Source organism: Eleginops maclovinus, chromosome 2 (assembly GCF_036324505.1).
Source record: "Eleginops maclovinus isolate JMC-PN-2008 ecotype Puerto Natales chromosome 2, JC_Emac_rtc_rv5, whole genome shotgun sequence".
Classification (NCBI taxonomy): domain Eukaryota; kingdom Metazoa; phylum Chordata; class Actinopteri; order Perciformes; family Eleginopidae; genus Eleginops; species Eleginops maclovinus.
The window spans coordinates 10,961,074-10,983,091 of record NC_086350.1 but is presented as its reverse complement, the minus strand read 5'-3'; the positions used below and the strand labels follow the sequence as shown (position 1 = coordinate 10,983,091).

Below are 22,018 nucleotides of genomic sequence, written 5' to 3'. Positions count from 1 at the left end.
CGCCATACCCCGTCCTGCCTGCGGGCAGAGTGGTGACTGCCTGCTGGTTCTTTAATCGATTGCTAATGGGTTCAATTCCATCGTTGAGGAGCTGCTTGGAACCTGGCCCTGAGACTGAATGAAGTGGAAATACCATTTGCGGCTTTATGAGCCGTTATACTGCAGCGAGAGACCTCTATTCGGCATGCTTGGTAGCGCTGCCGAGAGTTTTGCACCACCGCCTGATGGTTTTTCTTATGCCGGCTCCGACTGCTTTCGTCTCAGTGCTCTCCATTTACACTGTGCCCTAAAGCATTTACATCCATTCAATCTACAACAAAATTGCTTTGCTTTGCTGCATTCTTCACAAGGGTTGATGTTTAGGGTGATTACCATAGTATATCTCCCTTGTACACATGATGCCCAACAGATTCCCCCCATCTTTAAAGCTGTGATATTATTCATCAGTTTTTTACCAGTATGTTCCTGTGTCCCTCAGGCTTCTGGGATCACTGTGTCTTATTACCCACAGCAACGAGCATGCAGTTCAGACAATATGAAATATGTAAATAGTGGATTAGTTATGAAAGTGCAGATGTCGGTTTTATATTGCAGTAGCATGTTTCCAGCTTCTGTAGATGTTGCAGAGGGAGAGGTTGTGCATCGTACTCTGCTCCCTGGTTTACAGATCTGCCCAGATTTCTGCAGTGCTCTTATGAGCTTGCTCTGGCTGAAATGCAAAGCTAAGCAGCCAACACTGCTCCACATTTCACATCCAGTCCCAGCAGACATGTGCTCTTTGAAGCATTTCTGGGCCAGGGATACAAGTCTTGTTTGTTCAGTACTTCTGGAAAGAGAAAAAAAAAGAGGGAGAAAAATGTAAGCTATTTTTTTCTTTCACTATTGCAGAGAGTAACATTCTTTGACGTCTCAACAGAAAGCCTTGTATTACAGCACTAGCTGCCAGATGCCTTGATAGAATCACCCATGTCAAACAGGAAGAGAAATAAATGCTTCATTGAACTAGAGCTTAGCTTAGTGATGGTGGGAGGGAGGAATGGTGAGAAAGAGAAAGGGAGGGGCGAGCAGGCTGCTATGTGGGTGTCAGTACACTAGCGAAGGGTTATTCTCAACCCTCAGTATAAGCACTTTCTTAGATGTGCTGTGAATAATTAGAGCTCCTGGCCTAGATAGTCTCATCAATGAACATCTCATCTTAAAAAAAATGGGTAAGAATAAAGCTGTAATCAAGGAAAAAGACGTTCTTGGTAGCCACCCCGGTGCCAGCAGTTGCAGCGGGGTACAAAGCACATGTTTGTGTTTGTTCTCTCAGGCTCATCTTCCAGAGCCAAGTAGAGTATGACAGGATTTACATGCAGGTTTCTAATCTCTGTAAGCGAACCTGTTTCGGGATGTAATTCACATGGTATGTCTTTTGATTCGGATTAGTCTGGGCAATCCTCTTACCCGTGGCTCAGTATAACTTATCACTGACAAGGCCGTCTCGTGGAGCAGTGCAAATCCTCATATCCACCCCTCCCAGACTTCCAACTCTTAATTCTAATCTGTCCAAATCTGATCAGAGACTTTAACTTCCAAATACCTCTTGAAAGCCAGGGCTCAAACTGAAGTTCATGCAAGGGCTTTGGATTACATAAATTGAGGTTAGGGATTTCCAATATGGCCTTATGTTTGAGAATAGAGCAGGATTTGGATGTAGGTTGTCGAGGCAAATCTCATGCAATTTATCATCTTTTCCCTTCAATGTTGAATCTTAAATAAAGGAATCCTTATTCATGTTCTGCCCCATATCCTCTGGTAATTGATATTGTACCTTTTTTTTGTATGAAAAACTACACAAGTAATTCAACACCCTTAAATACTCATTATTTTGTTAATGCATTTATTCTATATTTTGAAGTATTAAATTGTGGGACAGAAAAAGTGATCTTAACATCGCATACTTTAGTTGCCTTGACGTGAAAATACCATCAAATATTTATATGTATGAGTCACATTCCTGATCCTTTAAGGTTCTTTATAATTCAATAAACAGGATTTAAAGTAGAGCAGGCATGCTCCACTTTTTCTGCCTCAGCCAGAAGGCCACAAACGGGCTCTTATTAAACGTTGTAAGATTATGCCTTAATCTCACCGAACACATGTTGGGTGGAATAAAAGCAATTTTATTTCTGAAACAGTGCTCCACGCAGCTCTCCCTCTCTATAATCTTATCCCAGCTTCTGCTACAGAATGAAAAGTGTTGTTGGCGTGCCAAAGCTGCTGTGTGTTTTTAAGGAGGCTGGGAGATCAAGGTCCTAATAGAGAGTTATAACATTAATGTACCTCTGCCAGTTTCTGACTGTACCTACTGCCCCAAGAGTCAAACTTGGTTTCCCAGTCGGAAAGGATTTGGGTGCCATGTTCCCTGCTCTTGGTGAGACAGTGGTGTGAAGATGAGGATAAGCCAAAGCTCTAAATCCCGGACTCAGCTGTCTTATCTGGAGCTGCTGGGCCGTGTGGCATGCTTTAATGGAGGCGGCTCACTGTCTGAGCTTTAGCTACAATCGCATTAAGATTCCCCTTCACCTCAACTAGGCTTGTTTGTTGTCAGTTTTTGATTGAATCTTGTGAATTAAGGTTTCATCTCGGTTAAAGTCACCCTGCGCTTTAATTCTCCTGACTACTGGGTTCCCAGGAAGGAACAGTCTAATTTAATCTCTTATCATGTGAGAGAATACTAATAATACGCTGTGTAAAACGGATTTGCCTTTTTTGCACTCTTTGTTATCTGCACAGGAGAAAACCTTAAGTACAAAGAGTGAACACATATTTTATGCACATGAAATAAATTCCAATTTTGCTTCAAACAAAACAACACTTCTTTTAGCATGTAATGGCAAAAACACTTCTAGTTAACAAAGCCCTTTAAAAACACTGCTGTGCAGTCTTTTAATAAAACTCATTTGCTTCTTCCCTCACATTTTTTCTCGTCACCTGCAAATGAGACATTTTATGAGAAAGAAAAATAAGCTTTACACAAATTAAACAAATTGTTTACACAGTCAGCTATAACTCAAATGCTGTGACATACATCTTCTATTTGAAGTTATTGATAATGTGATCTGAATAAAGTTTTAAAGGATAAGATACAGGAATACATATGAGAAACATACCTGAAATGTACACATAGAAGATTGTTTTTAATAAGGAGCGCCCTTTATTGTCAGAAGTGTTTTTTTCTTTACAGACTATGAAACATGAAACAGATATTCCACACGTGTGTGTCATGAGTAACCGTCTGTTTATCAGCCGTTTCTCATAGTCATGATATTTGACTGTTGTTGGCGGTCCGTACCTAGAGGAATAGATTGTGCATGAACTTTCAGGGATAAGCTAGAAAAAGTCAAATATCCTCCACAGTAAAATCCTTCAATAGTAATCGTCAATGAAAAGAATGAGGGGAGTAGAGCTGAAATGACATGCTTAGTATGCTTACTCAATCAGCTAATTGATGATAGACCAAGGTTGACAAAAATGTTGATAATCTATTAGCTGGTTTAAAACTCCTGGGATTAGTAAAATCATTTGATTCTTAAAATGCAGGTAGAATATCTTAGTTTATTGTACGTGTTTTCAGAGAAAAGAAGACATACAAGATATGACATTAGGCTATGAAATGATGATGGACATTTATAGCTTCAGGATCTCGATGCTGTGTTTGGGGTCAGCTGTCTGGCCCTCACAGCCGAGGGGTCACGCTGAGGCAGGTTGGATTGACCTTGTTTCAAAGTGATAGCCAGGCCTGGCAGAACCGCTGGCATTGTTGTGCTTTTGCTATTATCCTCCCTCTGTTTACACCCCACCCCCCCCCACCCCACTACAAACCCACCCACCCACCAACCCACATGTGTACGCAGCACACCCATACCCCCAGTGAATCCCAGTCTGTTTACTCAGGTGCACTCGGTGCAGCGATGAACTCCTGTGCAGACTTTAACACTCCGCTGCCTCTCAGGCAAATGCCAAAACAAATCTTGTCATAATTAGCAGTAATCCTGCTCATTACCGTCTGCTTAATTATCCTATTAATAGCACTTCCTGGGAGAGCTTGTTTGCTACGCAGGCAAATGTTTGTTCCTAAATTAGCAGACAAGAAGACAGCTCCATTGTTCAAACAGTGGCTTTGACAAAGCAGAACAGGCAGGATTAACAGCAGACAGAACGGGCCACAAGCTCATCTCCGCTTGGCGCTGACAGGCAGGGAGGAGGCAGCCTGGGCCAACAACAGCACTCTTATCCTGCAAGCTGCTGTATAATCTACATAGTCAAGTACACACAATCAGCACAAGCAAGTTGTCATAACAGAGCTGCAGTGTACTATGAAATAAGCATGAGTGACAAGAATAGAACAAGCCACAGGTGCACTAGGATTAATGGTAGCTGTGCAGTTACTATATGCAGCCTTTTTAAACGTGTGTTTAATGCTTTTTATTGCTGTTATGGAGATAAAGCTGCTGTGTTTTTCTTAATAGGATCCAGGCAGATTCCTGAGACCTGAGAGCCAAGAGCATCACCGGAGCACCCTGCAGACACCCACCCGACTAACCTCATTACACTGCAGGTAACAAGACACTAATGTGGACTTACAAGGCTGTGTGACTTTCAAAGGGAGAGTTGTGCCCACTCCCAATCTTGTAAGGTGACAGGCTCATCATTGTAAAAACAGAGGTATTAGTGAATTACATCTGTCTCATCCATCCTGCCTCCCAGGTTCCCAAACAAGGCTCAGGAGGAAAGCTTTTAAAGTAAATAAGGCAAGTGCTCAGAGGGAGGTGAAGAGCAGCCACACAGAGCTATGCACACTAACCTAAGCAGACCCAACACCTCACGCTCCAGCAGGCCTATACATTATAAATGACCCTCTCTCTTTCCCCCATGCACCAACCCCCCTATACTGTACATACACAGCGTGCCTTAGCTGGAAAAAGCAGAGCCCGCTCTGTGGAGCCTGCAGCACTGTCAGCCCATTGATGTACAACACTCTGCCCTTTGTTCCTTGTACACAAACACACTTTCCACATTAATATTTCACAGGAAATGTACTCCGTGCTTGTGATTTAAAGCCTTTTCTTGTTAACAATGCTGTTTTCTCTATTCTGTTGCGCTGAATTATGAAGGCAACTTGTCAGAAAGAAGACATGCCCATTAGATTATAATACTACTGGAGATAAATGATTACTGGCAAGGCACATGTTACTTACTCCACTGTGCAGCACTGCGTTCTAGTTCAAACATTTTCCCTGAGGTAGCACTTGCAGCTATTAGTTAAGAGCATGGAGATGTGTTTAATGTGGTGTATGTACAGTGTGTGTGTGAGCGAGCATTTGTAATGTGTGTACACATTATGCACATATGCATATAATACATTGCTTTATTGCCCATGCATCTTTTTTTCTCAGATCTGTTTGTCGGAGTGTGAGAAAATGTACAGCCATGTGATGTCGCTTGTTTGTTCTTGTTGTCAGAGAAAAGGCAAGGATCAATGGATTTTTCTTGCTAGAGTGAAACATGACAGACATAACGAAAGCCTTTCATGAGAAATGAATGAATAATTCATGGAGCGCTCTCTTGCTGTGCTTTGTTGTGTCTCATACAGATGGGATTACAGAAGGCTAGATCTTGGAAACATATGAAAGATTAATTTGTGATCTGGGACACTGCTTGCTTACAAAAGGACTAAATAATGATTTTACTGAGAGTGGCAGGGATCTGGGGATGGGTGTGATGTGCACATGGGGCTGGACACAAAAGCCTGCAGAGGAACACAGCATGCAGAGTAATGTGACCTGACATACTCAAAAACTTTGTGTGGAAATTGAACTTCATCTTTCAAATATTCCTGTCATCACTGATGGATTTATGTTTTGATGCCTCTCAATAAAAAACAGAAAGACAAGTTAGTGTTGGACGGCGTTGTGAATCAGATTTTTACCTGATACCTTCAGAGCAGAGCCAATTTGCTTCACCTTACTTTCGACAGGCTGTCAGACACATCTACAAGGGATTTGCTGTCTTGCTCAAGGACACTTCTTCAGCCTGTTGAGGGACTGACTTCAAATTAGCAAATTTAACAACTACTAGTAAGATTATTAGTAGAACTAGTTTAGGTGTGTCTGTCTTATATTTTCTGGGTGTAGCATGTTGGGGTTGCCTGAAAAGAAGTCATATATTTTCAAAAGAGCCCTCCAATAATTCACCATGGGGCACGAGAAGCTGTTGTCTGCTCTCTCCCAGATGGCACAGACTCCAGGGTGGCACTGCTTGTTGTTTTTGATGAGCTGTGCATATACAAAAGCAAAACATCTGGAGCCGCCATGTGGCCTCTCCATTTGGCCAACCCCATACCTCCCCGAGCCAGATGCACCCAAACAACTGTGAGCTAAACAGCATGAATGATTCATAGAAGAGTGAGAGGCACGGCTCACACCAGAGACCTGCCAGCTACTTTGATTGGAAATCCAAAAAACGCTATGAATATGCACGAGACATTAAGACTGCTAGGCTGGGATGATTTGTCAAATGATCTGTGTTTGACCAATATGGGGAGAGCTCCTGTGGTTATTCTGATTAAAAAATAAAAAATGTAATGTCCAATTGCCGGAATCATTAAATTATTAAGAGGTGCTATGCAAATGTGACTGTAGCGTGGAGCTGGATGGCTTCCCGTGTCAATGATTAGCAAACAGTGTTGAAAGAGCGGGATTCACAACTGCCTCATGACTCCATCAAACTTAATTAGATTCTAAATTGGAAAGACTTTGCATCCGATATCAGACCATTTATGCATGAATCTTCCGTGGAAATGGAAAAAGGTTAGAATAAACAGACGGTTGGTGGGAAAATACATGCAGTCATAAGATTAGGAAGTGAATATTAAACATGCTGCAGGTTATCTTTTATACATCGCCTGAAAACACCGTTTTTTTCTTCATATGAAATGAAAAGTGACTTGTTTTTCGTAAAGTACCAAGAATTGTAACATCTGAATGATTGATTTCATCTTTGTTTTTTAGGGATTAAGGTATAAATATTGTCTTTGTAAGGGTGTGTTATTGTATTAAGATTTTGAATTAATTTTTGCTTCCCTTCAGTACACCTTCAAATATCCCATGAGATCAGACTAGTAAATGTATCTTGATGTGTTATAGTGTGAAAAGGCAGAATGCTATCTTGGAGGACCACCTATAAGTGTGTGACCATAACAAACATGAAGAGTGGCGAAGAAACGTCACGATTGCTTTAAAATGTGTTTTAAATGTGCAGCAAGATTTAGTTTTACACGTAATTAAATAGTGAGAGCCAAACATTATACTGAAGCTTTTCACAGGAGATTTCAGCGATGCCTTCCATTCACGGAAAACATATTAAAAGCGTCGACTATTTTGTCCTTGCATAGGTATGATGTGCCATGGATGTCTTTTTATGTCTTGCCACTGAGTCATTACTTGTAAATATTGTGCACTTTTCGTTACTGCTTTTCTTTTCTGGAAGCAAAATAATCAGTTCATTATTCTGTTTTCAACAATCCTACCTTCTGAGGGTAAGATTTACACATCTGAAAGAGTTTTGGGTAGTCCATAATTTGCCCATTATGTTTTTTCAATATATAGGGCTGTTAACTTACTAAGTTATTAAATGTTGTACTTTATTTGCAGGGAAATTTAATGACGTCAGTTATTTTTATTTTTATTTAACCTTTATTTAACGTGGTAAAAGACCCATTGAGATCGTGATCTCATTTTCAAGGGTGACCTGGCCAAGAAGGCAGCAGCACACGTCATCAACATACAAGATACAAATACATTACAATAAATAGGGCCACAAGTGAATAACATAACAACAAAGTGCAAGAGCAAAGGAATCGATCATAGGAAATAATTAGGAGCAGAGGCACCGTCCAAATATTTTTTGTTGTCGGTCCTTTAGGAACCGGCGGAAGACATTAAAAGATACAAGTTCAGACATTTTTAGTTCGGCCTGAAAATTGTTCTAAGTTGATGGGGCAGCAAAACTGAACGCTTTTTTCCCCAATTCCGTCCAAGCTCGAGGGATATGCAAACAGTAACTATCGCTGGACCGTAAGGCATACCGGGTTTCTGCTCCTCGTAGGAGGGAACCAAGCCAAGCAGAGCCTTATAGATCATAAGCAACCAGTGAGTTTCTCTGCGAGTGCTCAATGATGGCCAACCAGACTCGGCATAAAGCTTACAGTGATGAGTGAGGCGGCCACAGCCAGTAAAAAACCTCAGTGCACTGTGATAAACAGTGTCCAAAGCTGATAGGCTTTTAGACGAAGCATACATGTACAGCACATCTCCATAGTCAACTAAAGAAGGTTGACGACACAAGCAATTTCGCAAAGAAAAACACAGGCGATTTCTGTAATAGAATCCAAGCTTTAGCCTGAGTTTTTTTACCAGGTTTTCAATATGTGATTTAAAGGAGAGCTCCTGATCTAAAAGGAAACCCAAATATTTGTAATTGGTGACAACCTTGATTGGATTACCTTGAGCAGTTATTACAGACGTACTTTCATTTGAGTAAGGAGCTTTTGAGAAAACCATGATTTTCGATTTGTTGGCATTTAGAACCAGTTTGAGACTTTGCAGGCGGGCCTGTACAACATTAAAAGCAGACTGTAACATCTCAAATGCATGCACAACAGAAGACGCACAACAATAAATAACAGTGTCATCAGCATAAAAATGATAGGCAGCAGTTGACAAATTGACACAAAGATCATTTATATAAATAGAAAATAGTCAGGGTCCTAGGACCGAGCCCTGTGGCACACCTTTAGTGATCTCTAGTGAGGATGATGTGGCATTGGCCATCTGAACACACTGAGTCCTGTACCAGGTAGATGCCTGGTTAGAAGTGCCAATTTTCTTCAGGATACTGATCAATATCTCGTGGTCGACCGTGTCAAAAGCCTTAGAGAGATCAATAAAAAGGGCCACACATACTTTTTTTAAATCAAGCGCTTCAATTAGATCGTTTAAAACTTTCAGGGCAGCAGTAACTGTACTATGTTGCTTCCTAAAGCCAGATTGAAAGTTATTTTAAATACTATTTGATTCTAAGAAATCTTTTAATTGTTCACTGGACAATGGGTTATGGATTTGTTACTGCTTGCATCTCTTTTTTTTCCTTATTTTTTAACCTTTTTTACATGAGTTTTTGTTCTTTCTCTATACGAGTTATTCATACATCATTATTATCTGTGGAAAGTATGCGATATATCTGCAGTTTAGGCAGAGACATATTAGCTAGAATCCTGCTGAGGTAGTTACTCAGCATAATCAGTGTGGAAGTAAATTCATAAAAGGTTAAGAATATATGAATATTCATTATCACAAATTAAATATCCAGTTATTTTCTGAGTTAAGAATAGTATAGTGTAGTTGAGAGATTTGGGTCTTCTGTGTTAAAATATCCCAAAGATGTAATTGTGTGTGTGAAAATGTGTCCGTCATACACTCTGTTTCCCTGCTGTCTCTCTCCCTGCCGCTGAGCTGCAGCACTCACTCGCTCATTAGGGGAAGTCCTATAAATTAGCAAAAGAAAATGACAAAAATTAGGCGATATCCGATACATCAATTAGATCGCCCTACCCTATAGTCAGGGATGTGCTGATGTGTCTCTGCGATGAAGTGGTCACGTCTATAAACGCACACATGAACAGGCAGAGTGGCCGCAGCAGGTCTGTGGAGGAATGTGTCATCAGAGCTCTGACAGCGTGTCACACTCAGCCCCGATGCCATTCACTGTCTAATGAGATGAGCTCTTACTGCTAATTAACCCATCCATATCTCCCAGCGCTGCATTCATCACCACACAAAGCTGAGTGAAAACCGTCAGACGGATAAGAAAAACAAAATGTTCAGACCTACTTAACGTCCCTGCAGAGATTCAGCGCACATTTCGAATTAGTTACATTAAGATGAGGTAGTAGGAAGAAAGGTGGTTTTGCTGGTTTGTAAAAGATGCGTCATTACTTTGTTTTTAATGTTAGATCATACTGGGCACAACAGGTAGTTGAGGCTGTGGAGGTCGTTGTACAAAAAATAACCAGCAGAGTAGATTATATTACACAATTTTACAGCTAAGAAACATCATGTATAATATAACATTTGTGACGAGAGATGACTGTCAATGTATATAAGTTGGCGCAGCTGAAGCAGCTGTTTTGGGTCTGCAACAAAATTACAAACAAATAACGGAGCGATCCATAATATGGATATTTAACTTGTGCTGTAAAGTGAAATAACCACAGTGAAGGAAGGCAACGATGGCCACAGATTAAATATTATACTTTCAGAAAGTCATTTTATTCTCAAAGTTACTTTGGGTCATCTACATTTTTAAGGACTGTAAATCTTTTAAGGCGTGTCTCACTGTGGATGAGAAGCAATGACCGGTCAGACCTTGTGCTGACTCAGCCTAATCCATCTGATGGCTTTGACTTTCCCTCATAATCCAGTTAGTAAAAACCAACACCTCTGTTGAAAGACGTTTATATGTCCTCCTGTGTTTTGCCTCTCTGTGACTTTATGCAGTTTACTGAGCCAATTACCAAAATATTACCACAAAATACCAAACCTGCCTTTTCCTGATCCTGAGCAACTGATAATATACCGTCTGCAGGTCAGAAAAAATATTAGCAATAATAATAATTATATTGTATGTATGGCTTGTTAGCTTTAGAATAGCTAATGATTATGCAGGCAACACTCATGTTGATTGAAAGTACATGCACACAAATATTAGTCTTGTAAAAAAACTGTTAAAACTCTTTCAATAAACTTATTTAAAGGTCACCTTTTATGCAAAATCCAGTTTTTCATGTCTTTTATACATATATGTGTCCCCAGTGTCTTAAGAGATTCAGAAAGTTTCAGGAGAAAAGCATGTCTCCCTTTTACTCCTGATCCATCTATATAAAAACCTGTCTGAAAATAAGATGATCAGATTTTGGCCACTTTGTGAACTATTTTTTGGGTTGTGTAACCATTAGCCACTAACCAACCAAGCTAACACCCGCCAACCTTATCACATGAATCTCCTCCTAGAGCGCCGTTGTGTTTTTTTAAACCAAACATCTCACAGAGGGGCGTGGCCAGCAGCAGCTCATTAGCATTTAAAGCTACAGACACACAATCGGCACTTGGAACAGGGCTGAAACAAGGGGGTATATGATATGCTATAATGCACAATCTGTTTGGCATTTCGAGCCAAACACTTCAGAGACATGATGTGTGTGTATATCTGAGACCTATTCTTGAAAAAGAGTGTAATAAGGGACCTTTTAAAGTAACAATCTAAAGTACATGTTAACTAACTACGGGGTAATGTCTCTATGGGCCAAACTTAACAGCACAGTGAACTCAATGAAGTGAAGGGAGTCTGAGGAAAAGGCAAAGTAAGTGAAAGTGAGAACATAATGACCCCCCCTGGAAACGTTTTATGCTTTGTGTATGTTGGATTCGTACATTATTCACAACTCTTCCGAATCTTGTTTTCCAATGTAGAAGTTCCTACATTACAATAGGTTGCTTTGCAGTGAGGGACACAGATGAACAGCATTAGTGCCCTTGTATGAGAATTAGTTTGTGCCCTTCTGCTTGTATTTGATTCTGGTTTATTGCATTGATGGCAGCTTTCAATTTCCCCCGGTTCCCTTTGGTTTCAAAACTAAGCTGCGTAAAAAAGGATTAAGATTATGCTTTGAACGAGTCATCACTTTAAACTACAGATGGAGTTTACAGTTCAAAAGGGATTATAAATATTAAAGAGGGCATTTTTTTTCTTCTCAAATGATTGGGTTTTGCTCCAGTGCATTGCTGAATCACACAGCATACACAAATTCAAAGGATTAAGCAAACATAAATCTTCAAGGTCTCTCTTATGACTAGGTCTGCATTTGAATTACCTTTGAATAATATCCAATTAAATAATTCATTGTTTCGAAGACAAACAGGCCTGTCACAGAGGCTGAGTGAAAACACAGGAGTCGAAGTCTACAGATAATCGCTCTGCTTTGATTTGCAGGTGACTTCAAAAGGATCAGGAGCTTTTTGCTCTTTGAATTTTGAAGAACGTCACAATTGCTGAACAAAAGCCTTGTTTCCTCACAAAGTACACTTCCGTTTCTGATCACCCGTCACTGTTGGAAATCTTTTATTTCATTGATTACTCTAGATATCAACATGCTATTGCAATACTTGACAATACAGAAGATCATTAATATGCTAAGTTAGACGTTTTTCTGCAATGTCAACATCCTAAAAGATAAGACATTGGTCGTAGCTTGGTATTAACATTTAATTTGAAACTGTAAATGTGACTTGTAATTTCACAATTCTTCTATACACAATTTCCATGGCATACAATTTGCAGCTATGATCAATAACTGCTCTTAACAACCATTAGCTTTGAAGAAAACGTCATATGAAGGTAGTTAGTGAGTTTAAGAGGTGCTGCTAGATTTTCTTTAAAGCTTCAAACTGAGCCAGGCTAGCAGTTTCCCTGTTCCCAGTCTTTATGTTAAGCTAAGCTAGTCACCTACTGACTTTGGTCACATAAAATAAAAATGTGGCCTCCATTGCCTTCATGATTGGATGTGGGATCATGGCCTCAGATGTGTTTAAACTTGTCACAGATCACTGAGAGCTTCTAGGTGAGGAAGCCCGAGCTCTATGGTGAGTGTAACAGAGATGCAAGCCATCATGGAATAGAAACCTCATATCTCAAATCTGTTTGGGAGCAAATTACTGGCCGGGTCGATGACCAGTAAGCACATGGATGGATCAATATCTTCACTCTTAGGGAACAATCTTCACTTATAATGACAATGTATTGACTTTTTAATAACCGCTCATGTTTCAGCAGTGCTAATCATTTTGCTTCCCCTGAAAATGGATCCTTAACTGTGTTGGTGCGTGTGTGTGTGTGTAATGCATACATAACTGGCTACATCTAGTATTTGTGTGTCGCATCTGTCTGAGGCTGAATGGATAAGTATATGTGTGTCAACATGTGTATGGGTCCCATTTATAGCATTAAGTCTAACATGAGACGACTAATTGCCAAAGTCTTGCTGTCAAACATCTCACCGGCTGCTCAGATTAAAACAGTTATTTTTTGCTGTTGTAATACGAGATGCTAATGGTAATTGATAGCCACCTGACGGGTCACTTTGACCATCGAGGTATTATGATCCTTGAATCGCCTGCCAGACTGAGAGCTGGTGCTGAGCTGCAGGTTTGGAGGTAGAGTGGCCAACATAAGCCATCGTGTTCTGACAGACTGCCCCCTATGAATAAATGATGGACTGTGTGTGTGCAACGGTCATTGACTGAAATAGCAGCGCTGCTGACGTGCTACTGCTTTCAGCTCTCCCTTGATTCAACAGCTGGGAGGTACGGCCTGCTTACACTTAAATGAGTTTTTACTTAAAAAATCAATACACCAGAGGTTACTTTATGTGAGTAGGAAGATGTTAGCTGTTAGTTATGAAATCAAAGTGATTCTGCTTTGATGCACTAGTGAATTTTCCACATTTACAAGCAGGCGGAGAAAATACTTTATAATTGTGTTGAAGTACAGGTAATTAACTACCTAAAACTTCAACTGACATGTCACAATATTATTTCTAATACATTTCTAACATTGTATTTCTCATTTCTCATTGCCATTCTGGGCATTTTCAGAGAAGAGCTTGTGTCTTATGCAGTATTGGTGTTCTTGCATGAAAATCAATCGTTTAATTTTTGAAAGAGGTACATTGGTAAAGCTTCTCTGTTAGCTAGCTGTAAAAGCTGTCCATGTGTCTCTTACAATATTTGTTTCAGCCTCAAATATTGGCTCTATGAAATCAAAAGCAAAATTCACATTTAGCCAGCAGTGAGTCTTCAGATTTGAATGTGACAACAACGAAGCAGGCATTTGGCTGAGAAACTCTGGATCTTTCAGACATTTAAACAACATGTTGGCATCATTTCCTGCGTAGGATTGAAAATAACTGCCTAATCTTACTTGCAAATTTGCAGAGTGCACTGAAAACCTAAAATCATTCACTCCGTGTTATCATACAGAAAGCATACAACCTTGTTATAATATGGAAAACGTTATGCCACTCTGCATATTATCTCCCAAATGTAACCCAAGTGACAGATGGATTTGAACATATAGGTGAAAAGCAAATATAACCCAGAGTGCAATTTTCCTTCCCACTTGTATCTACCTCATTGCAGCATTGAGAGGAGAGGAGCGAGAGGCCCCGTGTTAAGTGTCTTATTAGTGGGAAATGACTGCAGTGTCAGACGAGCCCAAGCTGTCACAGTGCAGCCGTCATTAGAATAAGCACGAGAAGCTCTTGTCGTGGATGGAATCACATTTTAATCCACACCGCATTATTACTATGGTGAGGAAGGTCAGCACTCAGGCACATTTAAGCAGGAATAAACCCCCTCGAGAGCTTATGATAATGTCTTCCCTCAATGGGAAATATTGGTCATATTTTAGTTTCAAGCTTTTTGTAGAATACGGCACGACTAATGAAGAGCCTAATGTAATGCAGCTGTGCGGGCCGCCATGGTAACCATGAATAATTCAGCCTACTTGTTCTTTGGTTTCCTGGTCTCAGGAGGGTTCTGCCTATATTGTCCATTATGACAGGCCATTATCCAGCCTTCAGCCTGCTAGCTCTCAGATGGTGCGCAGAGCCCATTTGTTACCCCTCTTGCCCCTGGTAACCTTCAACCAGCTGGAGGGAATGATTGAGACTATACTGTTATATAAACATGAGAGCAAGAGGTGCAAGAGGCAAGAAAACCAAGAGACCCCTCAACACCAGGGAATTCAAGGAGGCCCTTCCATTTCATTACAAGTGCATATTACATCTGCATCCTACGCCATCAGCTCCTCTTTGAATACAGATTGTACTGTCACTGTCATATGTTAACCTGCATTGTGCATGTCCTGCTTTGAGCCGTGATGGACGATGTATTCAGATGCTTTACATGAGTAAAAGTAGCAGTAAAGGTCCTGTATTTAAAAACTAAGTATTTAGATATTGTCAGCAACATGATCTTAAAGTGTAAAAAAATAAGTGTTCATGTTAAGAATGGCTTCTGTCAGTGTCAAAATCAATATGTATTATTGATTTATTAAAAGCAGCTCTTGAAAGGTAATGATTTTACATATGACAGTCTGTTTACTGGAAGTACTCCTGCATATTATGTGAACAAAGTATTTTGTTCTCCATTGATCCATTTTGTTCTCTGGATGTGGAGTTACAAAAGAGAGTCTACCAGACCTCTGCTACATTGTGGGTAATATTGCCACTCGGTTTTGACAAGGAAAGAGAATGCATTGAATAAAAAATTCAAGATGTCTTAGGTTATATTGCATCAATTTTGACAATGAAAATTCTCAAATCTACAAGAGAACGATCCGTTAAGGTAAATACTACAAGAAAATAATGAAGTAGAAGAACTTTAGAATTGTTTTAAAGTACAGTATTTATCTAATGTTTTTTTGTTAGTGGTTCTGAGCTTTTTGTCTCCTGGCAGTCTCTCTGACATTCCTTTCTTGATGGATATCAATAATCACATCACTTCCTATGGATTAAAGTAAGGAAGGAGCCGAGAATAAATTCAGGACTCTAAAAGGGAATTAGTTGTGTGATTGTATTTGGTCTGGAATCTAGTCGGTATTGGAGCGGACGGTTGAGGAGGTGTGATGCATTTGATCTGATCATTAAGGCGGGCAGGGTGCTCTGCTCCCTGGTACCTCAGCCATTTCAAATCAATGCCTGTGGCGGGTCTTAAATCAATGAGCGTGTTGCATCTCAGACACTCATCAGTGGGCAGTCCCCAGAGAGCGTGGATAGCGAGGAGGAAGGAGAGGGAGATAGACATTGGGATCGAGGAGGAGGGAGGCAGCGGGTACACTCTTAGCTGCTGACCTCTGTAATTACCCTGTGCTACTGCCTGAATCCAAATGTGATCCGATTGAGATAATTGCCTATTGGAAATCCCATTGAACCTTACTCCACTCACACAATCCGGCTGGACAATCCTGAGCCTGTGTCACGCTGTGGCCGAGCTGCTGCTGTGCTACGTCTTGATATTTAGCAGAGGACTAAATTGAGACTGATGTTTGTGTTCTTGTGATTCCACCCCAGCCATTGTCCCAAGGGCAGGGCAGTGTAATCAGGGCCGTGATAGCATCTCTTGGGGGGGTGGGAGGCGGAGGAAGTAGGGCCTGTGGGCTGATCCAGAGGGCAGATATATTTATCTAGGTAATGAGAGCCCAAACACTGTGGCTCTGTGGGGAGGGCCAGGGACATGGCCTAGTGCGCTGAGAGACCCACCAATGCCATGGCGGCACAGTCCCCGTGCTGCTCATTAAACTTCCATCAGCGTGTGGTCACCATGTTCCTGCCAGGCCTCCAAAGTGCCCGTTATTAATTCATGAAAGCACACTGCACATGTGATTGAGTCTGGCGAGCAGTGAAGCATTGAGGCACGAGAGATGGGGGAAATATTGTCTGTGTCTGAACACCCAACCCTCCTCCAAACCCCTCCCACGCTTTCCCTCTGGCAGTGTGCCCTTGAAAAAAAAAAACAACCTCAGAGACACAGATACACTATGTTGTGAAACATTAATAGCCGCTGCTGCAGTTTGCCTACAGCTGGAAAGAGAGCAATGCAGGTCGTGTGTGTGTGTGTGTGTGTGTGTGTGTGTGTGTGTGTGTGAGCACATTTGTGAATGTATATGCATCGGGGTCTGCATGCATGTTTTGAGCCCTTTTGCTTTAGTGTTTTATAAATGTGGAGGAGGTGGCTGTGTATTGTCGAGACATTCTGTGTGAATATATTACCGACAAACGCAGTGTTGTTTTGGGATGGGATGCTTGTATATATGGTGAGCCAGCCGCTTTTATCTCCGCACCACAGACGTGCTCTCTAAAGCTTGTGTTGGGAGGGCCGCCTTTTAAAAAGGAGACAGTAAATTGGCCTGGATATGGATTGTTGCAATTGAATTTAAAACATTAGCTCCAGGATAATAAGGGTTGCTATAGAGAAAATCTAGGAAATGCATTTGGTCGTTAGAGCATGGAGGGATGGGACTAATGGCGCACGGGGGTGGGCCGGGGGTGGAGGCAAAAAAAACCGATGAAAACCATTTTTAGGATGAATAGGTTATTTCAGGGAGAGAGCGAGAAAGAGAGGAAGTGGAATAGAAAAGGGGAGACGAGGGAGACGGCGAGAGAGAGGGGTGCTACATGATTTCAAATTAACCATCATTGTAGGCTGTGACATGTATTATGTCTCCTGAGGCTCCGAATCTTGAGCTCATTTTCACGGAGAAGAGGGGAATAGGAGTCCACTGTCACAGTTTGAGCGTGTACAGCTGGCTTGAGCTCCTCATCTTACGGCCAATTATAACTTCTCTTTTTCCAAATCCTCACTCGGGCTCTCCAAGGCAAATCTCACCAAGCATAGCTCATTGTTAGTCTCACTCGATGTCCAATTAACAGAATGTTCCTCTCACTTCCTCCCCTCCCCTTGCAGTGAAAAATAAGACAGCGACCAGCAAAACTGTGTTAAGCAGCAGCACTCTTTATCAATATAATGATAACATAATAGCAGTGGGAATATTTAGCTGTTATTACCTCTATGCAAGGAAGAAAACACTAACTGTATAATCACTTCCTAAAATAGACATTTTTCTATAATAACAAGTCGGGGGTTATTAGCACTGTTCTTGTTTTTTTGCATCCTAATTAAAATATCAGCTCAGGGACTCTGTAATATATCTGTACCTTGGCAGTATGTGAATGAAAATAGTATCTTAATCACTTTTGTATGACTTCTCATAAATCATCAGTTCATATTTGCTTTATTCTGACAGTAATTGAGCTGTTCTCTGTGGTATAAGCCTCAAGTTGTATCTGCTCAAGCTCCTCTCATAATTAGTGTTGCGAGGGACCAAAGATTAGACAGAAAATGAAATTGACCTTGTTCTTGCCTCTGAGGAAGCGAAAAATACCTGTGTCAGCCCACGTTACATGGCTAGTCATGTCGAAAAAAGACAAAATGGCAACTGTCGAGAGAGAGAGGAAGTCTCACTGCGTTATATTACTCGTGTTTACCTGTGAAAAGCAATGTGCTGCCCAGGAGCATCTCTGTCAGATTCAATCAGAGTGCAACTAATGAGAGAAGCAGAAAAAGCTCTTCTTGTATAAACTGGTGCACTAAACTGCAGTGTTTATGATATCATTTAGCCAGTATGTGGTGTTATTATCAGATGGGTGGAAAATGTAACACAAAAATACAGAGAGGTTGAAGCCTAGTGAGAAACAAGCTGTAAATACTAGATGAATTTCATCACAGACCTAATCAGCTATTCTTGGTTATTTATCTGCAAAATATGAATTACTTTTGGATGTTGTTTCCTGGCTTATGCAAGTACAGCAGCGCCAAGGACCTTGCCCCGTTGTTGTGCACTCTGGTTAGCCAGTTATAGATACAAGACATGGATATATTGAAGCCTAAACAGTGTGAGTAAAGTGATAAGAAGTCCATATCTCCTAGTATATGGCTCTCGTGACCTTCAAATGTGGGACAAATGACAGTGCAGATCCTTTTAGAGGAATAAGGTTCATAGTTCTATGAATTAATACCTGGGTTTTTCTACTAGTAATTATACATTTTGCATTTAAAATCACCTTATAGGTTTCCCATTATATATCTAAAGGCTCAGGTCCACACAGAGCCATGATACCAGCAGGGTGTATTCACCTACAAATCCTGAGAAACAGAAGACTTTGTGACTCAGTACTGTGCAATAGACTTTCTGACACAAAATTGGCAAACTGATCTCCCCTACACTTTGGAGAGTTGGTAAATCATTGCCAACATTTCCCAAGGGAACATTAATAAGTGTTTAATGTCTTGGTTAATGTGGGTGTTAAAAGCTTGTTCCAGGATCCAAAGATCCCAATATCTCAGAGTCTTTCAACATATAAAGTATAAATAGAAAAAGGTCTTGCTACTGTGTCAGGCATTTTTCACTCTATTTACAGAGAAGTATACACATTAACTGTCTATCTGCAATTATTGACAATATACAGGACTGTTTGGAAGCTTAGTCAAATGTGACAGAACATCAGGATGTTGCTGTTGTGGCTACTTTACATCCCTTTAGCTTTAGACAATGAGCATATCGCTTTTCCACTTCACATAGACATAAAAAGTGAGGTTACACGCTTCTTTTTTTCATTTGCTTCATAAATCTGCACAATTCTTGAAATCACTGGTCTAGAAAAATAGTAGAAACTAAAAAAGATAAGGCTTTTATTAGACTGCTCACAACCAGAGGTGAATGGAAGAATATTAGTCAAGTACTGTTCTTAAGTAAACATTTGAGGGACTTGTACTTCACTTGGGTATTTCATTTTGATGTAACTTTGTATTTTTACTCCACTACATTTCAGAGGGATGTATATTGTGTTTTTTATTCACCAAATGCCCTTTCTCTCCAGTGAAAAATATATGCTGGATTTTATTGTTTGTGCTGAATGATTACCATTTCCTTTATGGGTTGAGAAAATCTTCCTACTTTTTCGGGAAATCTAAATATCTGAACAACTGCTTACAACTCATACACATGCAACCTAAGACAAAGGGTTAAAAGGTTTATTTGGAAGTCAACTAAAGATCAAGAGCCATGACTGCTGGGTGAAACAACAGGGGTCAGCTTACCAGGGCCAACTGACCAAAGGTCCAGCCTTCATACCAGGAGACTGTAAGCCGAGATCTCTGACCGTATCAGACCGGGTCTGAATCTTTGGCTATGGTTTCTGAAATGTGCATACAGTTAACAATAATACATTCACTTATATGTTCATACAGACACAAAGCAGATGTGAAGTCTCTTTGAAGGAAGCCCTCTCTGGAGTGATGTCTCGTCTCACCTTCAGAGTGAAAAGTGGGCAGCATTGGTTCAAATGAAAAGCAGCTTGGAGAGAAACATGATCTCTGTGCCTGTGCAGGAGATCAAGTGCTTTTCCTTTTTAGGTTAAAACTAATTCTAGTCAAAGGACAGAACAATTATTTGGGAGTATTTGATTAATGATGAAAGGTTTAAGTAATTTTTCATGCAAAAATGGCATAAATGGTTGCTTGCAGATTCTGAAATATGGAGATTTCCTAAAGCTCACCTGTGGTTTTGCACTAGCTACAAAATATTTTTAAAGACATGCCCTCGGACTTTGCGATTCTGGGATGGAGATGTTCACTATTTTCTGACATTTCATAGAATAAATGATTAAACTTTAAAATGATTTGCAGGTATTTAAAATCATGTTGATGATGTAAGAAAATAAAACTGCCATCAAGAGTTATTATGTAGTTATTTTTAACTCTTGTATTGCTCCTCCAAACAGTCTGCTAAGTCTCTAAGATGCTGGACTTCCTGCATCAGAAGGACATCTGTGTTATATGTGTCGGAAAAAAGTGTTTCGTAATGTAGTTGTCGCAAGGGTTGCTGTGGAGGAACAAGTCCCACTGGGAGACAGATGGCAGTGGCCGCAGAAGTACGAGGCGTGTGCTGGCTCTGCAGATTCACTTTAGGGCCAGATCTCAACACCTCACCTCTTTCGATTAATCAAGCCTGCCTTGGTTATTTAAGGCCCCCAATTAATCATGCAGGATAACTGAGGTGATAGATTAGGGTTAAAGGAAAATTTGAGGATAAAAGGGTTTGTTCAGGGTTACTGCAGCCAATGATCACCTGACCAAGAGACTGCGATCAGGAACTTTTAATGCAGTGCGTTTATGTATCCATCACTGAGACAAATTCTCCACAGTCATCGTTTGTAAGGGGATATTGGGACATAGTGATCTGTGTCAGCGATGTCTGTCCATAAACAGACTGATCACAGACCACAGCACGCACTTGAGTTACCGCTCTTTCTTAGTAAGACGGTAATGATACTGCAGGTGGTAATGCAGAGGTGTTAATACGAGGAGTGCCCTTACCGAATTCATTATGAAGAAATGACGCTAACTTTCCTTAAATGATCCCTTTTTAAATCAGAGGTGACGTGTGTGTTAATTCATTCAGATGGGGAAGTGCGGTAGCGAGAGCCTGAGAGCAGTGCTCTTCAGGCCTCTTCACTGGTAATTTAACTGCAGTATGTGAGAGGATATGCATACATCAACACTCAACACCTCAACACTTGCGATTGGCGGGGACTGGGGGAATGTGTGAGTGTGTGTGTATGTGTCTTTCTGCAGCTCAGCAGAACATTGGCAACTAAGGAGCCACCAAAATAACATTTCAGTACCTTACTATGTTAACGATAGCTGATGTAAATAGTTGAGAAATCCCGACTGCAACTACTTGTGTTTTTAGAGACGTGTTTTATGCCTTCTTTAAAGCAGCAGGCCTGTCAGTGTTATCACAGCATTAGGTTGTAATGAATAATGTCTTCACTAGCAGGCATTCCCTCCGCACTGCAATAACAAGTCCTTGCTTTGCTAATGAGCGTCTAAAGTGAGACAGTCTGGTGTGCTGTTAAATGGCAGGCAGAGCTGTGAGGATCTTATTCTAACACTTAAAGCTGACTTGATCTTCTGTCTTTACTCCTGCCAGCTGCTCTCAGCTCTGACAGACATGAGCACATTCCTTGGAAAGAAGATTCTGGTTAAGCCATTTACCTGCCAATCAAAACCAAAAGGGTCAACCCCCCCGGGGATGGAAGGGGGCCTGGGAGGGGGTGGGGGGTGTCTCGTCATGCACTGTGGGTCTCCAGATGAACCCTGCCGCATGTGTGTTGATGTAGGATCATTTGAGCATGTCAGCCACAGCGAGTGCGCTCCACGTCTATAGGGGCCCACAGTTAAGTTTACACTAATTAATAGGGCTGAACTTTTCAAGGCAATGCAACGCCTTTGAAAGC

At 40.8% G+C, this 22,018-nt stretch overlaps 1 long non-coding RNA gene across 2 annotated transcripts in view; it reads left to right on the top strand.

Moving 5' to 3' along the window:
* Positions 1 to 22,018, top strand: part of LOC134859370 (uncharacterized) — a 54,535-nt gene that overhangs the window by 5,632 nt on the left and 26,885 nt on the right. Inside the window, exons 2-3 of one of the 2 annotated variants that reach the window (XR_010165091.1) lie at positions 4,515 to 4,603; positions 5,442 to 5,791. This is a non-coding gene — a long non-coding RNA (uncharacterized LOC134859370). Of the gene's footprint in view, positions 1 to 4,514; positions 4,604 to 5,441; positions 5,792 to 22,018 lie in introns of those variants that run through there. The other variant, XR_010165090.1, reaches the window with a different exon arrangement.